Source organism: Giraffa tippelskirchi, chromosome 9, assembly GCF_054371585.1.
Source record: "Giraffa tippelskirchi isolate mGirTip1 chromosome 9, T2T-mGirTip1v1.2.pri, whole genome shotgun sequence".
Classification (NCBI taxonomy): domain Eukaryota; kingdom Metazoa; phylum Chordata; class Mammalia; order Artiodactyla; family Giraffidae; genus Giraffa; species Giraffa tippelskirchi.
This window is the reverse complement of record NC_137283.1, coordinates 145,668,779-145,696,593: the sequence shown is the minus strand read 5'-3', so window position 1 is coordinate 145,696,593 and position 27,815 is coordinate 145,668,779. Positions and strand designations below refer to the sequence as shown.

The following is a 27,815-nucleotide window of genomic DNA, read 5'->3' as shown; positions in this document are numbered from 1 at the left end:
AATAAATATATATTTGATCATCCTCATTTCTGGCAAACAGTGCCCAAAACCCTAGGAATTTCCTAGGCAATAAGAGCAATGGGAGAATCTTCTGTTAGAAAGTTTGGTTTCTTGTCTTCAGTTCCTGAAACTGCTTTCAGGGCCATAAAGGCAAAATGGGTGTCTTGCTATTCATAACAAGTCCCTTCCCACCACAACTTAGTTTACACTAACTGGGTGACTTTGGGAAATTCCCTAAATATGGAGGTGAGGGAAGGAGGGTGAGAAGAACACTGGTTGCCTCACACTGGGGAGCCAGTCATGTGATTAGAGGGTTGGGACTTCTAGTTTCTCCTCCCAACTCCTGGGAGGGGAGAGGAGCTGGAAGCTGAATCAATTAGCAATGGCCAATGATTTAATCAATCATGTGTATATAAAGAAGCTCCCATAAAACCCCAAAAGAAGAGGTTCAGATAGTTTTCAGGTTGGTGAACACATGGAGAACACATGGAGACAGTGAGAATGGCACAGTTGGATATGGAAGATTTGTGCCCTTTCCCCATACCATGCTGTATACATTTCTTCCATTTGACTGTTCCTGGGTTAGGTTCTTTTATAATAAGCCAATGATATTGTAAGTAAAATGCTTCTCACAAGTTTTATGAGCTTCTCTAGCAAATTAATGAAACCCAACATGGGAGGTTCAAAATTGGGAAAGGAGTATGTCAAGGCTGTATATTGTCACCTTGCTTATTTAACTTATATGCAGAGTATATCAAATGAAATGCCAGGCTAGATAAAGCACAAGCTGGAATCAAGATTTCTGGGAGAAATACCAACAACCTCAGATATGCAGATGACACCAACCTTAAGTCAGAAAGTGATGAGGAGCTAAAGAGCCTCCTGATGAAGGTGAAAGGGGAGAGGGAAAAAGTTGGCTTAAAACTCAACATTCAAAACACTAAGATCATGGCATCCAGGTCCCATTACTTCATGGCAAATAGATGGGGATAAAACGGAAACAGTGACAGACTTTATTTTCCTGGGTTCAAAATTCACTCCAGATGGTGACTGCAGCCATGAAATTAAAAGATGCTTGCTCCTAGGAAGAAAAGATATGACCAACCTAGACAGCGTATTAAAAAGCAGAGACATTCCTTTGCAGCAAAGGTCCATCTAGTCCAAGCTACAGTTTTTCCAGTAGTCATGTATGGATGTGAGAGTTGGACCATAAAGAAGGCTGAGCACCAAAGAATTGATGCTTTTGAACTATGGTGTTGGAGAAGATTCCTGAGAGTCCCTTGGACTGTAAGGAGATCAAACTAGTCAATCCTAAAGGAAATCAGTCCTGAATACTCATTGGAAGGACTGATGTTGAAGCTGAAGCTCCAATACTTTGGCCACCTGATGCCAAGAGCCAACTCATTAGAAAAGACCCTGATGCTGGGAAAGATTGAAGGCAGGAGAAGGGGACAACAGAGGACAAGATGGTTGGATGGCATTACCGACTCAATGTACATGAGTTTGAGCAAGCTCCGGGAGATGGTGATGGACAGGGAAGCCTGGCGTGCTGCAGTCCATGGGGTTACAAAGAGTTCAGACATGACTGAGCAACTGAACAAAGCAGAACAAACAACGTGGAGGTGACTGAACAATGAATCTATAGCTAGTTGGTAAAAAATACAAGTGATAACCTGGACTTGCAAATGGTATTGGAAGTTGTAGGAAGAGCAGGTAAGGCAATCTTAGATGGTTCAATCCTTAACCTGTGGGATTAATCCTACCTGGGATGCTATCTCCAGGTAGACAGTGTCAGAATTGAGTTAAATTGCAGGACACCCAGCTAGTGTCTGTAGCACTGTAACATTGCTAAATTGTGGCACCCAGCTCCTCATACTGTTGGAATTGGGTACCTAAGACCCTCGGGCTAGCTTAAGTAAACTTTGTTACTGTTATGTAGATTCCTCTGGTGCCCTCTCTGGAACAATCAGAGTTTAGAATTATGTCCAGTAATTAACTTCTCTCTTTCCTAATAGAGAGCGGAGAGGGGAAATCTTCAAAAATTTATATCTTGCTTTTAGGCAAATAGGGAAGAGGGCAGAAAGATTTTCTTGTATCTGCTTATTCTTAAACACACTCAGCTCAAAATAATTCTATGCTACAGTAGCATATTTGGGGATGACATATTCTGCTACCTATCATTTATGTGTATATGTTTGTGTGTGCACAAAGAGGAAGGTACAGGCAAACATCAAATATGGCAAAAATGTTAACAAATGTGGACAAAAGATATATGGTTGCTCACTGAAATATTTCTTTTTACTAGAAAGTTTAAAATTTTTCAGAATAAAAAATTGGGGGGAATGTATCATGACCAGTTTAGATTCATCCCAGAAATTAAAATATGTTTCAACTTTAGAAAAACTATACTGTGATTCTCAAAATCTAGATATTGATGGAGGGAAAAAATAATGATTTTACCACATGCAGGAAAAGCATATAATAAATTTGATTCCATTTATGATTAAAATTTTTTTAAATCTTAGGAAATTGGTCTTAGAAGAGAACTTTCTTCATTTGATTAAAGATCTCTACTTAAAATCTATAGCCAGTATCATTCTGAATGGTGAAAATATCATTAAGGTAAAAATTGAAGGTCCTGGCAACTTAAACAAGGAGAAAAAAAATACATATTTTTGAAAGGAAGAAATAAAATTGTCATTTGATGCAGAGTATGACTATCTACGTAGGAAACCCAGTAGACACATCGGTTTCTGTCAATGTAGTGTGCTACCAATAACTAGAAATACATTCTTCTTTAAAAAAAAATAAACTATAAATTTTGGAAAATATAATAAATGTATCTAAAGAACTATAAATTTCTTAAGGACCAAAACAAAGAGGAGAGTTAAAGACAAGCAACAGCAGAAGTGATGCTGTAGCTGTATGGAATTGAGGTACAGTTCTTGATTATCAAGCAGCTTGGGTTTTAAAAGACAAGGAAAAGATGTGAGGCTTTGAGTTCATATGAAGGTAAAGATTAGAACTAACAGCCCTCTTGTGAAGCCTAGACTCTTCATGGGCTATAACCTGCATAAAAGGGTAGATTATAAAACATTATCCATCAGATCAGGGAGTGACAGGTCTCTCGTCTTCCTTCTCCCCAGAGAGCATATATCTGTGTTCACACAAATTTGAAGTTTGAATTTACACCAGCTATGCCATCAGAGAACCAATAGAGTGAGAAATCAACATAAAAATTATCCCAAGATGGTGGTTATGTAAGCATAAAGAAATGCACATATTGACTGGGAGAATATACTGCTTTCAAAACACACAGGGTTCACAAATTATGCCCTGCCAAACAGGAGCTCACCTACAGGGATAAAATTCTTGATAAGCAGAAGCCAACAGGCCCAATCAAAAACAAACTTAATGCCCTAAAAACATGAGATAATAGAAATCAAATAACAGGTTCAAAATTAAAATGATTAAATACTTATAGTAAGAATTTATATTGATTCATAAAAATAAAATCTCAGTTGACAAGTTAATAGTAATTAGGCACCAATAAAGAGATCATTTATAAAATGGAAGATTGAGCTCAAGAAATTAACACAAATTCATCAAAATGATTAAGTAGTTAGAAAGAGGAGTAATGAGACAGGAAGACAGAATGAGAAGATGAAACATAGACCTTTTTCATTTAAACACGGTTTGGAATGGAAGATTAGAGAATTGGGACTAGCCAAGAACTCTTTAGAACTAACAAAAAGATATGATCACCAGAATAAAGAACCTTTGGATTTGTTAATCCAAGGGAAGATAAATAAAAAGAAATCCACAACTAGCATAATGAATATGTGGTGGTGGTGGTTTACTTGCTGTCGTATCTGACTCTTTTTCAACCCCATGGACTGTAGCCTGCCAGCCGCTTCTGTCCATGGGATTCTCCAGGCAAGAATGCTGGAGTGGGTTGCCATTTCCTTCTGCAGGGGACCTTACGGACTCAGGGATCAAACCCGAATTTCCTGCATTGCCGGTCGATAGTTGACCTCTGTGTCACCAAGGAAGCCCGCATAATGAATATGTAGAATAGCAAAAACCGTAAAGGAAATATAAAGAAAGTACTGTGTTTTAAGATAGAATTAATTGGACTAACTTCATATATATCAGTGTCAACAATTGAAAGCAGAAAAGAGTTGAATAATATCTTCAGATCCAGCAAAGAATGATGAAAGTGAACAAAAAACCATTCAGATGGAGATAATCTAAATGAGTTCACTTTTAACACTCCAGGAAAAAATAAAAAACAAACCCAATCTTCAGATGGAACAAAGAATGAAGGGTGAACAAAAAAACCACAGAGAGACATAATCTAAATGAGTTTACTTTTAACACTCTAGGAAAAAAAAGCTAGGAGTAAGTGGTGAGACGCATAAAAGAATTACAAGCGAGGTCTCAGGCAATGAAGATAAATCTACATAAAGATTAACACCATAAACAAATAGTATTAATAATTTTGGCAATGATGAATTTTGATGGTAAAATTAAAATTATGAAAAATGACATGTAAGATAGGAAAAAAATGATCAGAATTGAAAAGCGCTATCACTTATAATTTAGGGCCTTCTAGGTAGCACTAGTGGTAAAGAACCCATCTGCCAGTGTAGGAGATGCAAGAGATATGGGTTTGAGCACTGAGCCAGGAAGATTCCCTGAAGTAGGAAATGGCAACCTGCTCCAGTGTTCTTGTCTAGAAAATTCCATGGACAGAGGAGTCCAGCACGCTGCAGTCCATGGATTTCAAAGAGTCAGACACAACTGAGCAACTGAACACATTACCTGAATAATATCTTCAGATCAAATGAAGAATGATGAAGGTAAAAAAAATTAAGATAGACACAATCTAAATAAGTTCACTTTTAACACTCCAGGAAAAAAAATAAAAATAAAAAGCAAGAGTTAGGAATTCACACAAGAGTTAAGAATATTAACTTTAGATTCTATGTAAATATACACATAAAATTTTTGAAGGAAACATCAAAAATAACTTTTGGTAAACCAATTTCTGAAACATTTTTAAGAATATATAAATCCTACAATCACTCTACAAATCTAATTTTTAAGATGAGTAATAACTGTAATCAAATTACAACAGAATAAATCCAAATGGATCATAAACAAAATAAATGATGCTGAATTTCATCAGTAATCAAAGGAATTTAGATGGAATCAAGATTCCATTTCAAACTCACCAGAATACAAAAGGTGGGAAAGACATGCAGATATGGAAATATTTGGAAAGCAGTTTACTAGTATATAATAAAATAGAAAATGAACATACCCTGTGGTGAGCAATCCTACTTAAGGTATATAGTTTGGAGAAACTGTTGTGAATGTGCACAAGGATGTACAGTTTAGAAAGACTTGTACAAGTCAAAATTTGAAAACAACAAAAATGAGAATGGTGTTGGAACTCCTTATACTGGAGTACTATAGAGACACTAACTATAGAGACTCACGAACAGTCACATAGCTATTGCAGTCTAATTAGTGTCTCTATAGTACTCCATTATAAGGAGTTCCAACACCATTCTCATTTTTGTTGTTTTCAAACTGAGAGACTTCACTTTCACTTTTCACTTTCATGCATTGGAGAAGGAAATGGCAACCCACACCAGTATTCTTGCCTGGAGAATCCCAGGGACAGAGGAGCCTGGTGGGCTGCTGTCTATGGGGTCGCACAGAGTCGGACACGACTGAAGCGACTTAGCAGCAGCAGCAGCAGCAGCTATGTGACACATCCACACAGACAAATCTCAGAATACTAGGTTGAGTAATAAAATCACTATACAGGTCAACACATACCATATTATGGCATTTATCCAAATGAAAATAAATGTTCACAAACATGTATGTGGATATATATAATAGCAGCAATTAGTTCTCTAGTATATGAAGGGAAAGGGGACAACGGAGCAGGCACCATTAGCAAAAGACCTTAGCTATATTTGTAATGCTTTTTTATCCTATCTTTTTTAAAACAAACAAATATAATTAAATGTTAAACATTGCTAATTCAGGATGGTGGGAATATAGGCATTTGGTGTTTTCATTTAACTGTTCTAAATTTTTAAAATTTCCCTGTCCTGCACTATATCCCAGAGTTTGCTAAAACTCATGTCCATTGAGTCAGTGATGCCATCCAACCATCTCATCCTTTGTCACCCCCTTCTCCTCCTGCCCTCAGTCTTTCCCCAGCATCAGTGTCTTCTGAGTCGGCTCTTTGCATCAGGTGGCCAAAGTATTAGAGTTTTTGCTTCAGCATCAGTCCTTCCAATGATCATTCAGGATTGACTCCCTTTAGGATTGACTGGTTTGATCTCTTTGCTTGCTTTCCAAGGGACTCTCAAAAGTCTGCTCTAGCACCACAGTTCAAAAGCATCAATTCTTTGGTACCCAGCCTTCTTTACGGTCCAACTCTCACATTTGTATGACTACTGCAAAACATTGCTTTGAGTATATGGACCTTTGTTGGCAAAGTAATGTCTTGACTTTTTAATACACTGTCTAGGCTTATCATAGCTTTTCTTCCAAGGAGCAAGCGTCTTTTAATTTCATGGCTGCAGTCGCCATCTGCAGTGATTTTTGAACCCCAGAAAATAAAGTCTGTCACTGTTTTCACTGTTTCCCCATCTGTTTTCCATGAAGTGATGGGACCAAATGCCATGATCTTAGTTGTCTGAATGTTGAGTTTTAAGCCAACTTTTCACTCTCCTCTTTCACTTTCATCAAGAGGCTCTTTAGTTCTTCACTTTCTGCCATAAGGGTTGTGTCATCTACATATCTGAGGTTATTGATATTTCTGCCAGCAATCTTGATTCCAGCTTGTGCTTCTTCCAGCCCAGCATTTCGCATGATGTACTCTGCATAGAAGTTAAATATGCAAGGTGACAATACAGAGCCTTGACATACTCCTTTTCCTATTTGGAACCAGTCTGTTGTTCCATGTCCAGTTCTAACTGTTGCTTCCTGACCTGCATACAGATTTCTCAAGAGGCAGGTCAGGTGGTCTGATATTCCCATCTTTTGAAGAATTCTCCAGTTTATCGTGATCCACACAGTCAAAGGCTTTGGCATAGTCAATGAAGCAGAAATAGATGGTTTTCTGGAACTCTCTTGCTTTTTCAATGTTCCAGCAGATGTTGGCAATTTGATCTCTGGTTCCTCTGCCTTTTCTAAAACCAGCTTGAATATCTGGAAGTTCACAGTTCACGTATTGTTGAAGGCTTGCTTGGAGAATTTTGACCATTACTTTGCTAGCGTGTGAGATGAGTGCAATTGTGCGGTAGTTTGAGCATTCTTTGGCATTGCTTTTCTTAGGGATTGGAATGAAAACTGACCTTTTCCAGTCCTGTGGCCACTGCTGAGTTTTCCAAATTTGCTGGCATATTGAGTGCAGCACTTTCACAGCATCATCTTTCAGGATTTGAAATAGCTCAACTGGAATTCCATTACCTCCACTAGCTTTGTTCATAGTGATGCTTTCTAAGGCCCTCTTGACTTCAAATTCCAGGATGTCTGGCTCTAGGTGAGTGATCACACCATCGTGCTTATCTGGGCGTGACGATCTCTTTTGTATAGTTCTGTGTATTCTTGCCACCTCTTCTTAATATCTTCTGCTTCTGTTAGGTCCATACCATTTCTGTCCTTTATTGAGCCCATCTTTGCATGAAATGTTCCCTTGGTATCTCTAATTTTCTTGAAGAAATCTCTAGTCTTTCCCATTCTGTTGTTTTCCTCTATTTCTTTGCATTGATTGCTGAGGAAGGCTTTCTTATCTCTCCTTGCTATTCTTTGGAACTGTGCATTCAAATGGGAATACCTTTCCGTTTCTCCTCTGCTTTTTACCTCAGTAGTGACAAACAAATAAATAAAACTTTTCCCCAACTGCAAAATTGGTGAGAATTTTATCAAACAAAATCTGAGAGAATTTACATCACTATAAAATCTCTGTAAACCAGTAATGGAAAGTCTGCTCAACCTCATAAAGAATGTGTGTGTATGTGTGTGTGTGTGTGTGCATGTGTAAGTCAAAAAACCCTACAACTAGTTTCATACTTAAGAGACGAAACCTAAACTCCACTTAAAATCAGGAATGAAGTAAGGCTTCTACTTTCTCTGCTTCTAATTCAACATAATTCTGAAGAGCCTACTCAGTGGAATAAGGCTTAAAAAAAAAGAAGAAATAAAAAGCATATGGATTGGGGGGAAAAAAATCTGTCTTTTTTTGTGGATATGTAATCATATATGTAGCAAATTCTAAAGAAACCACAAGTTACAAACACTAATAAGTGAACTTTGCAACATCCTAAGATACAGGATAAGTCAATTTATCCTAGTATTTATCCAAATACTAACAAAAATTAATTATATTTCTAAATATTAACAAAAAACAATTGGGAAATGAAATGTTTAATATCAAAGTTTATTTCAGAAAAGTATTAATAACATGGAATAGTTGGGAATAAATTTAATGAACTATGTGCAAGTCCCATAAAATAAAATATGAAAACACTGCTGAGAAAAAAGATTTTAAAACATAAATAGATATACCAGGGTTACGAATTGGAAGACTTCATATTAAGATATCCATTTTCCCCAAATTAATCATCAGTATATCACAACCTCATTCAAAATCCCAGCAACTTCTTTTTGTAGAAATTGATAAGTTTATTCTGAAATTTTATACAAATGAAAAACTTTCAGTAAAATAATTCTAAAATGGAAGAACAAAGTTGTATAATTTACTCTACTTGGTTTTTAAGACACTATATTAATAATGCAAAAGTCAGCAAGACAATATTGCTGTAAGGATAGAAATATAAATCAATGACAACAGAATAAAGTCCAGAATTAGACATACATATGCAGTCAACTGATTTTTTGGAACACTAACTGAGAAAGAAAAGCCTTTTCAACAAATGGTGCTTGCATAAGTGGACAACCATATTTTAAAAAGTTAATAAAGAGCCACAACCCCTTATCTCACAAAGAAAAGCTAAAACTTTTAGGAATAAAATACAGGAACCTTGGGTTCTCTCTCTTGGGCTAGACAAAACTTTCTTAAAGAGAACACAAAAAACATAAAGCATAAAAGAAAAATTGATAAATCAGACTTGCTCAAAATTTAAAACTTCTGCTATTTGAAAGATAACATTAAGAAAATGAAAAGGTAAGCTACATTCTAGGAAAAAAGATTTGCAATACATACATTGACAAAGGACTTATATCCAGAATTGATAAAGAAATTTTACAATGTAATTATAAGCCAACCTAATAAAAATGAGCAAAATATTTTAGCAAACTAATGATATTATTAAACACATGACTAATAAATGACTAATAAGAACATGAAATTGCTCTCAAATAACTTAAAGATAACTAACAAGCACGTGAAAATATGCTCAACATCATTAGCCATTAGGAAAATAAGATTTTAAACTACAGACACCACTAGAAACTCACAAAATTAAAAAGACAAGGGACATTCTTGGCAGTCCAGTCATTAATACCCCATGCTCCCAATGCAGGGGGCACAGTTCAATCCCTAATCAGGGAATTAACATACCTGCATTCCACAGGGAGATCCTAAAAAAAAGACTATCCATATCAAGTGTTGGAGTATCACTAAGGATATAGAACAATTGCAATTCTCATTTCACTGGTGGTAAGGGTGTAAAATGGTACAATTATTTTGGAAAATAGTTTGCAGTTTCTTATAAAGTTAACTTATTCTTAAAATACAAGCCACTAATCCCACTCTTAAGTATTAACACACACAAAAAAAGAAAACAAAGGTTTGCATGTAACATCTTGATTTAAAATTGCCCTTAACTGGAAATAACCCCAATATTTATTAACATGTAAATACGCTGGATCATCAAAAAAGCAAGAGAGTTCCAGAAAAACATCTATTTCTGCTTTATTGACTATGCCAAAGCCTTTGACTGTGTGGATCACAATAAACTGTGGAAAATTCTGAAAGAGATGGGAATACCAGACCATCTGACCTGTCTCTTGAGAAACCTGTATGCAGGTCAGGAAGCAACAGTTAGAACTGGACATGGAACAACAGACTGGTTCCAAATAGGAAAAGGAGTACATCAAGGCTGTACATTGTCACCCTGCTTATTTAACTTATATGCAGAGTACATCATGAGAAACGCTGGGCTGGAGGAAGCACAAGCTGGAATCAAGATTGCCGGGAGAAATATCAATAACCTCAGATATACAGATGACACCACCCTTATGGCAGAAAGTGAAGAAGAACTAAAGAGCCTCTTGATGAAAGTGAAAGAGGAGAGTGAAAAAGTTGGCTTAAAGCTCAACATTCAGAAAACTAAGATCATGGCATCTGGTCCCATCACTTCATGGGAAATAGATGGGGAAACAGTGGAAACAGTGTCAGACTTTATTTTTGGGGGCTCCAAAATCACTGCTGATGGTGATTGCAGCCATGAAATTAAAAGACGCTTACTCCTTGGAAGGAAGGTTATGACCAACCTAGATAGCATATTTAAAAGCAGAGACATTACTTTGCCAACAAAAGTCCGTCTAGTCAAGGCTATGGTTTTTCCAGTGGTCATGTATGGATGTGAGAGTTGGACGGTGAAGAAAGCTGAGCGCCGCAGAATTGATGCTTTTGAACTGTGGTGTTGGAGAAGACTCTTGAGAGTCCCTTGGACTGCAAGGAGATCCAATCAATCCATCCTAAAGGAGATCAGTCCTGGGTGTTCATTGGAAGGACTGATGTTGAAGCTGAAACTCCAATACTTTGGCCACCTCATGCAAAGAGTTGACTCATTGGAAAAGACCCTAATGCTGGGTAGGATTGGGGGTGGGAGGAGAAGGGGACGACAGAGGATGAGATGGTTGGATGGCATCACTTACTCGATGGACATGGGTTTGGGTAAACTCCGGGAGTTGGTGATGGACAGGGAGGCCTAGCATGCTGCAATTCATGGGGTCGCAAAGAGTCGGACACAACTGAGCAACTGAACTGAACTGAAATATGCAAGATAATGGTAGCAATACACATCCATATAATATTACTACCTAATAAAAAGCAATGACCCTTCATTACACAGAATATCATGGATGAATCACACACACACGCACACAATGCTGAGCGAAAGAATATAGGGACAAAAGTACATACTGCTTAATTGTATTTATATGAAGTTCTAAAACAGGCAAAAGTATAACTCTTTCTGTAAAACTATACAGAGCGAAGATTAGTTTCCTGAGGCTAGTACTGGGTGCTGAGATTAATTATAAAGGGCAAGAAGAAATTTGGGAGATGACAGAAAGATTTACTTTCATGAAGTTTACACAGATTTACACATGTGCTGAAACTCATTAAACTCTTCTCTTACAATTGTGTATTTTATCTTATGTAAAGTTGTTTTCTAAAAGTAAGAAAAGCAAAAAAATAATAAATAAATAAAAGTAAGAAAAGCAAAGGACATATATATATAACACTACTTATAGAGTTAGGGCCCCCAAGAATGAGTATTTAACAACTGCAGGGGATTTTTTTCCATGCTGTCTTTGCCATTTCAGAAAATCCAGGGCACATTTCTTCTTGGCAGACAATCTGGAGCAAGAGGGAGGAAGCCATTCCTTGTCATAAAACTTTACATCATCTGATTTCCAATTACCTCATCAATTAGAGAGGAACTTTCAGGAAACCCTCAAGAGCAGAGATCAAAATAAAATCCAAGAGAAACTTTTAATTCATCATGAAAGAAAATCTCGAAAATCGACTTGGCTGTGAACAAAAAAGTGCACAGGGCCCTACATCATGCTTTTAATAATCAGACATACTAGGAGTATCTTTTTTGAATGTTACAAATCAAAGCTGAAGGCTGTGGCATTTCAGAAAGAAAATTCTAAATCACCTGTGGATAAGAGACTCTTTCAACAATCTTTGACCTTTACCAATCCTCAGAAGTCTCAACTACTGAACCCCAAGGGGCTGAGAGGACAACACTGAGTCAATAGAAACATAACTGTCTGGATAAAAACAGAATTCCTCCCTCGTGCTTCTTGTGGGAGGTGAGGAATTTTTGTCACCAGAGAAATTAGAAATTATTCCATCTCCAATTAACAGATTCGTTGATTTAATAGACTTAAAGCCAATGTACCTATTTACTTAAGAGCACGATTTTAGGGTCTGATGAAAGTCTTGAGGGGTCTAAGCAGAGATGCCAGTTACCTTGAAACCAGAAGGAAGAGGGCAGGGCACAGCCTATAAAAAAAATGACAGAGCATAGGATGCGATGAAAACTGGTTAGAGCCAAATAGGCCCAAGACGACACACAAGTCAAATTCCACCAAACCCTGAGCCTCACTACATGTTCTTCTTTTTTATTACACATCAGCAAGCTAAATGATATGCCCATTAGCACTAATACAGTTCCAAGGCCAACCATCAAAGATCAAAGAGTGGACAGTGGCCCAATTCCTGGAAATCCCTGCTCTCTTTCCCCACATAGTTGGAATAATCCTCTCACTCATTAGCCTATGAAATGTCAGCCCATAAAAACTACCACACCATATTTTGGGGTCTCTCGCCCTCTGAGATGGCTGAGACTCCATCTATGAAGTGTGTTTCTCTCTAAATAAATCTACTTCTTACCCATCACTTTGTCTCTTACTGAATTCTTTCCACACCGAGACACAAAGAGCCTGAGCCTCAGTAAATCCAGATGCCAGGTAAGTGATTAAAATTAAAAGACCATGGGGTCAAGTCCCAATCTAGATTTAGGCTCAGTTCAAGTCCCAGCTCATGGGTTCAAGTCTCAATCAGAAGTGCATGATTTCAATTCCAATTGGCTCCCATCACTGACTGGGGACTGTGTGGGGCAAAAAGGGTGGGGCTGGACTTGAGTCAGAGATCAGAATGATGGCTTTGTCACATGCTGCAGTATCACCTGGGGAAGTCACTGACTTCTTGTATTTCATTCTCCTCATTTGCAAAATACGTCTTCCTGGACCAGGGTCTGTAGAAAAGGAACTAGAACCTGCACACTCAGAACACACAGCATGTAGGAGGGCTGAGTGTGTGGACCTTGAGGTCATGGGTGAAGTCAGGGCTGCAGTACTACGAGGATGAAGTAAGGGATGTAGCTCAGAAATGAGGTCCCTTGCCAGGAAATTTCTACAGATAATCCTGTGAATAATCTGTAGATGAGTGTGGCTGGCTTAAAGGATCTGACCAGGTAGACAATCAATACAACAATTCAGGATCATGGTGAAGAATAAACAAGAGCATAAATGCCTATCACACTGGCTGGCATGAAAGAGCACTCAGAAAAAAACTTGTTATGGGCTGAATTGTGTCCCTCCATCCTCCATCCTGATTACTTAACTTATATGCAGAGTATATTATGCAAAATGCTGGGCTGGATGAAGCACAAGCTGGAATCAAGATTGCCAGGAGAAATATCAATAACCTCAGATATGGAGATGACACCACCCTAATGGCAGAAAGCGAAGAACTAAAGAGACCCTTGATGAAAGGGAAAGAGGAGAGTGAAAAAGTTGGCTTAAAACACAACATTCAGAAAACTAACATCATGGCATCTGGTCCCATCACTTCATGGGAAATAGATGGGAAAACAATGGAAACAGTGACAGACTTAATTATTTTGGGCTCCAAAATCACTGCAGATGGTGACTGCAACCATGAAATTAAAAGACGCTTGCTCCTTGGAAGAAAAGCTATGACCAACCTAGACAGCATATTAAAAAGCAGAGACATTACTTTGCCAACAAAGGTCTGTCTAGTCAAAGCTATGGTTTTTCCAGTAGTCATATATGGATGTGAGAGTTGGACTATAAAGAAAGCTGAGCGCCAAAGAATTGATGCTTTTGAACTATGGTGTTGGAGAAGATCTTGAGAGTCCCTTGGACTGCAAGGAGATCCAACCAGTTCATCCTAAAGGAAATCAGTCCTGAATATTCATTGGAAGGACTGATGCTGAAGCTGAAAGTCCAATACTTTGGCCACCTGATGTGAAGGACTCATTGGAAAAGACTTTGATGCTGGGAAAGATTGAAGGCAGGAGGAGAAGGGGATGACAGAGGATGAGATGGTTGGATAGCATCATCAACTCAATGGACACAAGTTTGAACAAGCTCCGGAAGTTGGTGATGGACAGGGAAGCCTGGCGTGCTGCAGTCCATGGGGTTGCAAAGAATCAGACATGACTGAGCGACTGAACTGAACCCTCCACCTCAAAAATTCATATGCTGAAGAGACAATCCTAGTATTTACCTCAGAATACAACTGCTTTGGGAGATTAAGCTGTTAAAGAGGTATTTAAATTAAAATGAGACCATTAGGGTGGGCCCCAATCCAATCTGACTGTGTCCTTAGAAGAGAGAATTTCAACACCCAGAGACACCAAGGATTTGCAAGAGCAAAGGGAAGGCCACATGAGGACACCATGACAAGACAGCCATATGCAAGCCAAGGGGAGAGGCCTCAGAAGAACCAAACCTGCTGTCATCTTGATCATGGACTTCTCAGCCTCTGGAACTATGAGAAAATTAATTTCTGTTGTATAAGCCATCCAATCTCTGCTGTTTTGTTATGAGAGCTCTAGCAAACTAATACAGTGTTCGATATGAACTGATTCAAAAAGATGAGCTACCTGTTCAAGTAATGGGGAGTATGTTTTTGTAAAAAAAATATGAGAACCAAAAAGCCACTTTTTCACTCACACTGTGGATTCTGTAACAACAACAAAAAACAATGGAAAGAATATTTGCTAATGTTCCTATCAATAATATGCTAAATGACACATAAATATTCTTTAGAGTATTCATAATACTTTAAAGTCTGCTCTCTAGGGAGTAGTTTAAGGCACAAAAAGATAAGGATGCAGGATGAAATCCAAGTATTCTTTATGATAAACTGATGATATTCTAGAACTTTCTGGGAGTTGCAGTGCGAGCACGTCCCCCTGAGCCAAAATGCTACATCCTCCACAGTGCCCCCACTACTCTCAACAGGTTTGTCTAATGGCCCAAAGATACATGCTAGATGGCTTTAGGGGGAAATCTGAGTGTCCTCTTCATTTTAATCAATAGAACAATGAACACAGGTTGTTCTGCCTGATGAATCAAGAAAAAAGAACACAAACCAACAAATGTCCTGCTTTTACTTAGAAGAATAAGGTGAATTTTGGAATTCAAAACTGGGTAGATTTCATGCTGGCAGCATCCTAGAACAGAATTCTTTCTGCTTTGAATGGCAGGCTTTTAAAAAGGAACAGGGAAAGAAAATGGGACAATTAGGCAGAGAAAGACCCCACTGAGAAAAGGGAAGATAAACAGCCTCCTTGCTCCAAGGCTGCAACTCCTTCAGGTTTCTCTCCAAGGAGGGGTTAGGGAAGGGTGGGGAGTGGGAAAGACGTCACAGATTGTCCCAGTGCAATGGCAGTCCTGGGTCGCTTGAGACAGCTCCCTTGGGGGAGAAACGTCTGCTTCTTGCGCTCCTGCTCTGACTGTGCCCCCGGCTCTCTAATCATGCGCATCAACATAGGCAGAACCGCGAAGGCATCTGGCATTTTCCAAACCAAGTGGGGCCAGTGAAAAAGCCACCTATCTATCATCTGTCCAGCCTGCAGGATAACTTATTTCTGTGAACCGAAGGGATGTTCCTTCAGAGTAACGCAGGGGACAGAAGAATACAAATGACCTGTTTACAGATGTCAGGGCTGAACAGAGCAGCTGGCTAGGTGGACAGCATGAAATGTTGACAGATTTTAATATCTTGGTGTCTAGCCATGGGAGTGTGTACACTGACTTGCAGACTCATCCACGACCTTAGAGGGGCATCTTCTTTGTTTCTCAGTCTACAAACAAAATAACCTTTAGTTAGCTATATAGAATAGAATTTATCTACCATTTATGTTTTCATTCTTCAACAAGTGATTGTGGAGAGGCAACTGTGCCAAGCACTGGACTAAATCCAAAGGAATAAATCATGAATAATTCCAGCGATTCCCCTCTGCCCACTCTCTTGAGGTGACTAAGAAACAAGAGAACATACCTGAGGACCCTACGGTCTTAGAGATACAGTAGGAGCATCTTCCCTTGTCTAGGAGGAGAGTGGAGCAGTGGATCTGAAACACTCTAGAAAGGGAGACCTTTTTAATATGCATTTATTTATTTTGTTGCACTTAGTTGTGGCACACGAGATCTTCAATCTTCGTTATGGCAGGTGGAATTTTCAGTTGTGGCATGCCGACTCTTAGTTGCAGCATGTGGGACCTAGTTCCCTGACCAGGGATCGAACCTGGGCCCTCTGCATTGTGAGTGTGGAGTCATAGCCACTGGACCACCAGGGAAGTCCTGTGGCTACTTAAAGTATTGAATCAGCAAAAAGATGGTCACCAATATGTTCAGGGTTGACAGAATTTCAAGATTTTTTCTTCCTTTTTTCCTTCTATATACTGTTTGGATTTTCTGCAATGGGCTCAAATTATTTATTTAATTAGAAAGATATTCTGTGTTTATCAGCCTAAAATTATTGGATTGGACTAATCAATTCTTGCCACCATCATCCTCCCCCAGCCCCCAAACACACACACCTATACACAGCTTCTCTCTTCTGTTATCTCAAAATGATCAGTAACACAGGGAGAATAAAGTTACATTTTCCTTGAAGTCTCAGTTTAGGGTGAATAAATTTGCCACCAAGTCTGTACCCCAGAGCCACACCTGTAACTCCAGAGCCTGCACTGCTTGTTGACTCACCAGGCCATTTGTCCCTCAGAGACAAACAATCCTGTGCTTCTTAATTTCCCACAGGTTTGATAGGCTCTTCTACCCTGTCCTTATTTATCTTTCCCACCCTTAACTGGTTCTCTTTATTGAGATAAAGATTCATAATGTCTTAAAAGAGAGGGTGCAGATTCAACAACTGTTTCCTTTGTTTCTTTTGTAATTTTTACATGAATTCAGTCAAAGACAGTTCCTACTCAACATACTTAGCAACCTTTAACTAAGTTCCTGATGACATTCAATAAGCCAAAGGCAGGACTCCAAAGAGGTGGAGCTAATTAAACAAAGAGGGTCTCATTTAATCATCTCTCTGTAGACTCACTGGCAGCAGTCAGTCAGTCCCTCAGGTTGAATGAAATGATCAAGAGAAAGAAACAAAGTTTAAATAAATCAAAGAGAGTTCTCAAAATACAAATGACAGTAAGAAGAAATGGAAGAAGATGAACTTTCCCTCTGGAGAGGCAGGGTGGAGTGGGGGATACCAGAAACCAGCACAGCAGGTGGGCCCTGACTCCAGGGGCTGAACCTGAGTCCCATCCCATCAGGCAATGGTAGCCACCCCTCCTCCAGGCTGATGAGCCCTTCCTTACAGGGCTGCTGTCATGGTTCTTTAATCACCTCCCCGGTTCTCCAGGGCTGGAATGGAAGAGACCTGTGACACTGAGGCTCAAGACCACAAGCAGCCAGTTTGGGCTGGAGAATGCTGTTCTTCTAGAGTTTCATTAGAAATTACTTCTTCCACACCCCAAATCGCAACTTGCCTCTTTGCCACCCATTTTATGTTACAGTGGCTTTTCTCCTTTGACTCCAAATGTTAGTTACCTGTAAGTACACAAAGACTCAAAAGATTCTCAGCCAGGGGTGCTTTTACCCCCCAGAAATGTATGGCTATGTCTGGAGACATTTTGGTTGCCACTAGCATCTTGTGGGTAGAAACCAGAGATACTACTAAACATACTACAGTGCTCGGGACTACCCCACAGCAAAGAATTATCCAGCCCCAAATGTCAACAGAGCCAAGGGTGAGGGACCCTGCTCTGGAGGAAGATTAGCTTTGGGGGGTCCTTTTAGGCTCCTCGAGAGGAGACATTCTAGAACCGAGCTGTCCATTACACTAGCCAGACATCCTCCTCTTTAAAAAATAAAATAAAATTATGGAATTGAAGAACATAAATATTAAAATGTCCTCATTATACAGATGAGGAAGTTGAGGGCCCAAGGGAAGATGCAGTTTTCTCAAGATCAAACAGTGAGGCTGGGTTGTCTGGAAACTAATGTCCTATTACAGCAAAATTCACCATTACTCTATCTGGTAGGCATTTTATTTTGAAAAGGAAACTAAGTTAGCCTGATCATACCCTCTGCACAGTTCTGCCATGTGTCCTTCTGTTGTCTTCAACTGACAATTCAACTTCATTCTTCAGGCAGATTTCAGAATTATTTTAGTTGATTTGATGCCTGATTTATCTTATTTGATTTATCTTCCTCTACTATAGAAAACATGGTTGTCATCCCTTGTATATCTGGATTATACTACTTCATTTAATTGTTTATTACCTCCCAAGGCAACATTTTCACTAGACTGATTCTTGCATAGTAAGACATCCAGTGACATGGTGTAGGATTGTCTTGAGCTTCAGTTCTGGAGTGACACAAATTTGGATTCAGCGTTTTGCTAGTCAATCTTTTCAGTTGTTGTGATAGAAACTCACACTATCTTACCTAAAAAATGGAACTGTCTGACTCATTTATTTGGGAAGTTCATGGTTATTACTGGCTTCAGGAAAGGATGGATTTGAGGATTCAAACAATGTCCCAGAATTTGTTTTCCCTTTCTCTGTTTCCTTCTATGGAGTTTATTTAAACCAAGACTCTCTCCCCATGTAACAAAGATGACCCTCCAAACCTCAGTTTCAGGCACTCAGAGTCCATATCTGTGGCCTCTTTGTTCCAGCATCCAAATCAGTCACCAGAAAGGTCTCTATTTAGCCTCACCTGGCAAAGGAGTTGGGGGGCTCTTTTGTTCATCAGGTTTATCACAATCACTTTGAGTGAGGAAAGGGGACCTTAAAGAAAGGAAGCATTCAGAAGCAGAGAAAATATTAACAGTTCATCCAATTTAATGTGTTGACATCTCTCTCTCTGTCTCTGCCTCTCTGACTCTCCATCTCTGTCTCTGTCTCTCTCTCTCTCTCTATATATATATATATATACACATACATACATATAAAGAGATGCTGGTTTGATCCCCAAGTAGAAAAGATCCCCTGAGGAGGGCATGGCAACCCACTCCAGTATCTTGCCTGGAGAATCCCATGGACAGAGGAGCCTGGTGGGCTACAGTCCATAGGGTCTCACAGAGTTAGACACAACTGAAGCGACTTAGCATGCACACATATATTTATACACACACATGCTGTGAAACTATCACTTCAGTCAAGATAATGAACATATCCTTTCTCTCCAAATAAGTTCCTTCGTGTCCCTTTGCAACTCCCTGTCTCACCTCTTCCCACTTTATTTCATCCCTCTCCCCAGGCAACAAATAATCAGCTTTCTGTCACTATAGATTATCATTTCCAATTGCTAAATTTTAAATAAATTGAATTATACAGTATGTCTTCTCTTCTGTCTGGCTTCTTCCACTCAGCATAATTATTTTGAAATGTATCCCTATCATGGCACACATGAATACTTCCTTTTTGTAACTAAGTGGTATTCCACTGTAAGGATGTCCTACAAGTTGTTTATCCACTCCCTACTGATAGAAGTTTTGGTTGTTTTTAGTTTGGGGCTGTACTGGATTAAATTGAGTTCCCCAAAGACAAGCTTGGGTCCTAAGCCCCAGTACATGTGAACTTACCTGGAAATAGGGTCTTTGCAGACGTCATCAAGCTAAGGATTTGGGGATGCCATCTTCCTGGATTTAGAGTGGATCCTAAATCCAAAGACTGGTGTCATAAGACAAGGATATTTGAGACATACAGAAATACAGGGAAGAAGGTCATGTAGACACAGGAGAGCTGAGTTATGCAGTTACAAGGCAAGGAATATCAACAGCCATCAGAAGCTAGAAGAGGTAAGGAAGGATTCTCCTCTCAAGGCTTTAGAGGGTATGGCTCTGCTAATATCTTTATTTCAGGATTCTGGCCTCCAGAACTATAAAAGAATGCATTTCTGTTGTTTTTAGCCACCAGGTGTGTTGTAATGTGTTGTGGTTGGCCTAAGAAACTAACATGGGGCTCTTACAAATAAAGTTGCTAAAATTCTTGAACAATCTTTTGTGTCATTATATGCTTTCATTTCTCTTTAATAAATACCTAGGAGTCGAATGCTAGGTTATATGGTAAGTATATATTTAATATTCTGAGAAACTGCCAAACTGTTTTCTCAAGTGGTTGTATCATTTTACATTCTGCTCAATAGCATATAAGAATTGCAGTTATTCCATACCCCTAAAGATACTTAGCATGATTAGTCTTTTTAATTTTAGTAATAAATAGGTCCACATTATTATGGTTTAGGTTTGCATTCCCTTCATTATTAATGATATGTAGCATATTTTCATGGACTTTTATCCATGCCACACTTTTTTTTGATGAAGTGCTGTTTCAAATCTTCTGCCCATTTTTACTGCAATTTTTTATGTTCTTGGGATTTTTATATCTCCAGATACAGGTCCTTTATCAGATATGTGATTTACAAGATTGTGTTTCATTATGTGGCTACTCTTACCATCCACAGTGTCTTTATATAAAAAGTAGGTTCTAATTTTGATAAAGGTTTAAATTCCCAATATTTTCTTTCATGGATTGTATGATTAGTGTCATGTCTAAAAGAAATATCCCTTACTCAATGTCACAAATACTTATTTCCTGCATGTTTTTTTTTTAGTTTTCTAGTTTGTGGTTTTATAGTACGTGCTAATTTTTTATACAGTTCAGGGTTCATTTGTTTGGCAAATGCATGTCCAATTTTCCCCATACCAGGTGTTGAAAGCCTATCCCTTCACCATTGACTTTCAAATTGACCACACATGTAGGAGTCCATTTCTAGATTCTATCCAGTTTCATTGATTTATTGGTCTACCATCATGTAATATCACACTATCTTGATTATTATACATTTTAATAAGATTTAGAGTCAAGAAGAAGCTCTCTGACTCTCTCTTTTAAAGTTATTTTGACTATTCTAGATACCTGCATTGCATTTCTACATTAATTTTAGAATCAACTTGTCAATTACTACAGAAAAATTGTGCTGATATTTTCAATGAGATTGCATTGAACCTACAGACTGATTTTAGGAGAACAGCCATCTAAAAAAAAACTGTATCCTTTTATTCATAAACATCTCTCAATTTGTTTAGATCTTTTTAAATTTCTCTCAGTGATATCTTGTAGTTTTCCACACACAGATCTTATACAACCTTTGTCAATGTGATCCTAAAGCATTTTATATCTGTCATGCAATGTTGAGTGGTATTTTTTTAAATGTTAACTTCCATTTTTTCCATATATTACTGTATTTACAGTAATACAGTTGATTTCCATAAATTGATTTTAGATTGTACAACCTTGTTAAACTCACTTTTTACTTCTAGTGGTTTTTTTTGTAGATTTCATAGTTTCCTTATTAGAAGATCATGCCATCTGTGAATAAAGACAGTTTTTACCTTGTGGTTCAACTGGGAAAGAATTTGCTTTCAAGCACATTCAGGCTGTTGGAAGAATTCATTTAGAGGTCACCTTTAGCTGTAAGAGGTCACTTCTAATTCCTTACTTCATGGGCTTCCTCAACATGATTTCTTACTTTATCCAGCCAACAAGAATAGCCACAGTGAGTCTTTTTGGAAAAGAAGCTTATATAATTTAACATAACAGCAAGACTGACATCCTGAAACCTCAGGGAAAGAAGGTTATACAAAAATATAAACACTAGAAAGCAAATTACACAGGGTCTGCCTACCACAGATTGTGACATGGGGTAGTAGTAACCTGGCTAAGTGTTTTGCGCTTGGGCATAGGGGAAGGTATGGGGTGTGTGTGTGCATTTATTCCTTTCTTTCTTAAGTAGAAGGAGAATAATCAGGCCCTCTGTGCTATCATCAATTCTGTTTACAATTTTCACCTTCCTGTTTTATAAGTCAACATATGCGATGGTTAGTTTTATGGGTCAACTTGGCTAGGCTATCAGACCCAGTTATTTAATCAAACACTAGTCTCAGTGATGCTGAGAAAGTATTTTGTAGATGTGGTTAACATTTCTAAGTCAGCTGACCTTAAATAAATGAGATTACCTTCCATAACATGGGTGAACTTCATCCAACTAGTTGAAAGTCTTAAGAACAAAAACAGATTTCCAAAAGAAGAAATTCAGCATCAACTCCTGTCTGGTTTTCAGTCTCCCAGTCTTCTCTACAGATTTCAAACTTTATAGACTTCACAATTACATGAACCAATTCCTTAAAATAAATCTCTTTATATATATATATATATCCTATTGGTTTTGTTCCTCCAGAGAACTCTAACACAGCATACATTGGTTGACAATTTTCATCTACTGTTAGCTTCCTATTCATTCTTTTCACTTTTGTGGATTTGTAACTCTCTAATGCCCCTTTACTATTGTTTTAATGGAGTCTTACAAGGAAAACTATAATACAACTCTGTGCTCAACCTTAAAGTGGATGTCAAGATATATTTCACTTGGTTGGGTAAAATTTGAACCTCTAATGCAAATGGGCTACATGCATGCTTTTTAAAAATATGTCTCTTTAGAGTTTTCTTAAAATAATGCTATTTATACATAAAACATAAAGGAAAAAGAAAAATATTCATACAAGTTATGGAATTCCAATTTCCAAATAAATTTCTTTAATATTTATGTAGGAAAACCAAGAGAGAGAAGCACAGATAGTTCTTAGGTACCATAATTCATTCAGAGAGGTCAGCTATAATCAGGCAGAAGCAGATGGCTACTTTGGTCTGTTCTGATGAGATACCCTGAGGAAATTTCATTTTCTTGACTCTTCATACAAAAAGCCAAGAAATTGGCAGCAGTTTTTCTACCTGTATAATGTATTTACAAGTAAGCATGAAAGTGTTAAAAAGCAAGCCACCAACTAGATGAGGCAGTTAACCCAGCCACTGCTGCCAGCGTGCATGTGGAGACAGGAAAGCATTTGGTGGTCAGCAGAGAAAAGTGAACATTACTAAATAATGGCAAGATGACTTTACTATTTTAAGCAGGCATGGCTTTTCCCTACCCATTGAAGTATAAAAATTAACATATATATAAGCCGCTTTACTACATTAACACAGAAAAAAAGAAAGCTGGGTATCTATAACAGCCGTGACAGGTATGTTGGCAGGCACAGAAGAAAGTCACACTTCTATTTCAGGATACATGGCTCTGGGTAGGAAACAAGAGGAAAAGAAGTAACGACCTAAGTACTTGGGTATAGGTTCATAAAAATTTTAAGTCTGAAAATCCAGTAATTATTGAGACACTGAGATTTTGTGCAATATTAATAATACTAGTATTAAGTTCTTCCAATATAGAAGGAATGCTTCTAAGTGATTTTCATGTACCATGATGGCGACTTCTTATCTCCAATATCTTTTGCTGCAGACTCTCCCTAGCGTCAAAGGTCTCAATAGGGTATGCTTATCAGACCAAACCAAGTCCCATTTTATTGGTCCTGTTTCATTCCTGCTTCAACTCTAGAGACAGCATGATATGACTGCCATTCTCCCATTGTACTTTACTTTATCTTAAACTTCCATTAATTCTATCCACTTGAGTTCACACATACAGACATGTACCTTTAACTCTTTCCCCTATTCAGCTTCAGTCTCTTCTAGCCTTCATTACAATCTTTTCCAGACTGATCCTTTAACATCAACTTAAGCCTGAGCTTTCTGCAACAACAGTTACTCTTTTTGTTCCCCATAAGGGAATGGTGACTTTATTTACTATTAAAGTATAATTGACTTACAATGTTGTGTTACTTTCAGGTATACAGCAAAGTGATTCAGTTGTGTGTGTTCTTTTTCAGATTCTTTTCCCTCATGTTGTTCTTGTTGTTCGGTCTCTAAGTCATGTCTGACTCTCTGTGACCCTATGGACTGCAACACGCCAGGTTGCCCAGTCCTTCACTATCTTCCAGAGTTTGCTCAAACACATGTCCATTGAGTTGGTGACATCAACCAACCATTTCATCTTCTGTCACCCTTCTTCACTTCTCCTCCTGCCCTCAATCTTTCCCAACATCAGCGTCTTTTCTAATGAGTCAGCTCTTCACATCAGGTGACCAAAGCACTGGAGCATCAGCTTCCACATTAGTCCTTCCAATGAATATTCAAGGTTGATTTCCTTTAGGATTGACTAGTTTGATTTCCTTGCTGTCTAAGGGACTCACAAGAGTCTTCTCCAGCACCACAATTCAAAAGCAGCAATTCTTTGGTGCTCAGCCTTTTTATGGTCAACCTGTCACATTAATACCTGACTACTGGAAAAACCATAGCTTTGACTATAGGGACCTTTGTGGGCAAAGTGTGTCTGCTTTTGAATATGCTGTCTAGTTTTGTCATAGCTTTTCTTCCAAGGAGCAAGCCTCTTGTAATTTCATGGCCGCAGTCCCTGTGTGCAGTGAATTTTGGATCCCAAGAAAACAAAATCTGTCACTATTTCCATTGTTTCCCCATCTACCTGCCATGAAGCGATGGGACCAAGTGCCCTGAACTTAGTTTTTCCAATGCTGGGTTTTAATGTTGAGCTGGTATGTGTCAGTGTTAGTCGTTCAGTTGTGTCCACCTCTTTGTGACCCCATGGGCTGTAGCCTGCCAGGCTCCTCTGTCCATGGAATTCACCAGACAAGAATACTGGAGTGGGTAGGCTTTCCCTTCTCAGGGAATCTTCCCGACCCAGGGATTGAACCCAAGTCTCCTGCACTGCAAGCAGAATCTTTACCATCTAAGCCACAAGGGAAGTCCTCTTTTCCCTTGTTGGTTATTACAAAATATTGAATATATTTCCCTGTGCTATACACTAGGTCCTTGCTGGTTATCTAGGTCCTTGTGTGTTACCTACACACAGCAATGTGCATCTGTTAATCCCAACATCCTAATTTATCCCACTCTCCCTTACCCCACTGGTAACCACAAGTTTGTTTTCTATGTCTGTAGGACTAATTCTCTTTTGTTTATATTAATAAGCTCATTTATATCATTCATTTTTTTTTAAGATTACACATATAAGTGATATCATATGATATTTGTCTTTGTCTAGCTTACTTCACTTAGCATGATAATCTTTAGGCCCATCCATATTGCTGCAAATGGCATTATTTTATTTTCTCACAGCTGAGTAAAATTTCATTGTGCATGTGTGTGTCTGTGTGTGTGTGTGTGTGTATACATATACATACCATATTTTCTCTATCCACTCATCCATCAATGGCCATTTAAGTTGCTTTCATATCTTGGCTATTCAAATAGTGCTGCTATGAACACTGGGGTGCATATATCTCTTTGAATTATGGTTTTATCTCAATATATCCCATCACTTCATGGCAAATAGATGGGGAAACAGTGGAAACAGTGGCTGACTTTATTTCTGGGGGCTCCAAAATCATGGATGGTGACTGCAGCCATGAAATTAAAAGACGCTTACTCCTTGGAAGGAAAGTCATGACCAACCTAGACACCACATTAAAAAAACAGAGACATTACTTTGCCAACAAAGGTCGTCTAGTCAAGGCTATGGTTTTTCCAGCAGTCATGTATGGATGTGAGAGTTAGACTATAAAGAAAGCTGACTGCCGAGGAATTGATGCTTTTGAACTGAGGTGTTGGAGAAGATTCTTGAGAGTCTCTTGGATTGCAAGGAGATCAAAACAGTCCATCCTAAAGGAAATCAGTCCTGAATATTCACTGAAAGGACTCATGCTGAAGCTGAAACTCCAATACTTTGGCCACCTGATACCAAGAGCTGACTCCTTAGAAAAGACCCTGATGCTGGGAAGGATTGAAGGCAGGAGGAGGAGAGGACAGAGGATGAGATGGTTGGATGGCATCACCAACTTGATGGACATGAGTTTGGATAAACTCTGGGAGTTGGTGATGGACAGGGAAGTCTGGCATGCTGCAGTTCATGGGGTCGCAAAGAGTCGGACACGACTGAGCAAATGAACTGAACTGATGCCCAAACAATTACTCTTAATAATTACAACTGAAATGATTACTACAATAAGCATCCTTATAATTTGGATTATGGTGGTTCACACCTATTTCTTTGTTGGTGAACCTAACAAGGACTCCTTGATTGCCCAGAATATTACTATTAAATTACATTCATATGTAAGGCCTGTCTCTGTTAATAAGCCAGCCAGTGCAAAGACACATGAAACAATCAGAGAAAGTCATAAAACAATAAGATGTGCTGAGTTTAACATAATTTTCCCTTTGAAAATCTTCTACTGCCACCTCTACCCATACCTGCTCCTAAATTTCTATAGACTATTTTTCTCCTCTTGTTCCATTCTTATATATGTTGATTTTTCTGTAGATACTGTCTTTACCTTCTATTTATTCTGTCTAGTTAAGCAAGGTGTAAGATCTTATCAAAGAGGATCAGCACTACACTGCTCACCCAGCAACAGACCCTCAGTAAATATGTTGGGAATCAGCAGATATATAAAGGATGATGGAGTTATGTCTTTAGTTACTGTTTCTTTTTCAGATGTTTTCAGGAGGCAGAAAGAGAGAGAGAAGGTGCCATTTCTGGTCCTGGCTCCGAGCAAAATGTAAGCCCACATGTATGGTGACTGAGTATTTTACAGAACAGTATGTAGATTGGGATTTTAAAAGTCCTGCATCATTATTTCCTTCTTCTATACTCCATGATGGAATTTGTAAGAACATCACTTAAACAACAGTGAAAATAAAGGACTTGGGGACTCAAATCATATCCTTAAATATCCCAATATGGTTTACTACTGTAGTAACTAAAATTCTGGGCCTCCCTGGTGACCCAGTGGTAAAGAATCCAGCTGCCAATGCAGGAGACTCGGGTTCAAACCCTGGTCAGAAAAATACCCTGGAGGAAAAAATGGCAACCCACTCCAGTATTTTTGCAGGGAAAAATCCTAGAACAGAAGAGCCTGGCAGGCTACAGTCCATGGGGTCCCAAAAAGTCGGACACAACTTAGTGACTGAGAACGAGCATCTAAAATTCTAATTAAAGTCTAACAAGTAAAAAAACAAACATAAATAACCATAGTCCCTGCCTTTTCCTGTTTTTCTCTTTTTATACACTGTAGGAAATATACCATGTTACTTAAAAACATTAAGACACTAGACTTTTATTTTTGATTTGGACCATTAAATCCTTTTCTGTTTTGGTGTTACCACAGTTAAGAACATTTAAATACAGACTTGCTCTTGGAGTTTATAAGAGAGAGGTGTGATGACTACAAATATGCCAATATTCCTGCTCTGGCTTGAGATCTCTGGTGATGAAATAAAACGTAGCCCCCCCTGGCCTAAGGTCAACCTGGTTATAGGCTAGGAATGCCCAGGATAGTGCCCAAGAGCAAAAGGTGCTGCCAGGCAGGCCATGCAGACTGTCTCTGGGTGGAATCTGGATAAGGAAATTAGAGAGATAGCCAATGGGTGGGTAGTGAAAAGAACAGAAATATAAAAAGACAAGCAGAAACCCAAGAAAGGAGCATAGTCACACATACACATAGTCACATAGTCGCTGGACCACAGAGCAACTGTGGATCTTCAGACACAGCTGTTCCTGTTCTGTGTTTCTTGGACAGTTCAATCACTCTTCATGCCGCTCACCTCATTGTAACCCCATTGCTGGAGGTGGCTGTAATCTCCTGACCAGCACAGGGCTTAAACCAATACACTCTTTCCTATTATCATTCATTGTTGTTCTTGACTCTCAGATCTGATAAAAAC

At 38.6% G+C, this 27,815-nt stretch overlaps 1 long non-coding RNA gene and 1 other non-coding gene across 6 annotated transcripts in view; both read right to left on the bottom strand.

Annotated features, from left to right (window-relative positions):
* The window catches only part of LOC145522042 (uncharacterized), a 233,776-nt gene that overhangs the window by 194,383 nt on the left and 11,578 nt on the right, over nt 1–27,815 (bottom strand). The window contains exon 2 of one of the 5 annotated variants that reach the window (XR_014065866.1): nt 22,696–23,256. The exons of the other annotated variants lie outside the window; for them this stretch is intronic. This is a non-coding gene — a long non-coding RNA (uncharacterized LOC145522042). Of the gene's footprint in view, nt 1–22,695; nt 23,257–27,815 lie in introns of those variants that run through there. 5 annotated transcript variants of the gene reach the window in all.
* On the bottom strand, nt 16,334–16,406 carry TRNAV-CAC (transfer RNA valine (anticodon CAC)). Its single transcript has one exon. It is a non-coding gene; the product is annotated as a tRNA-Val (tRNA).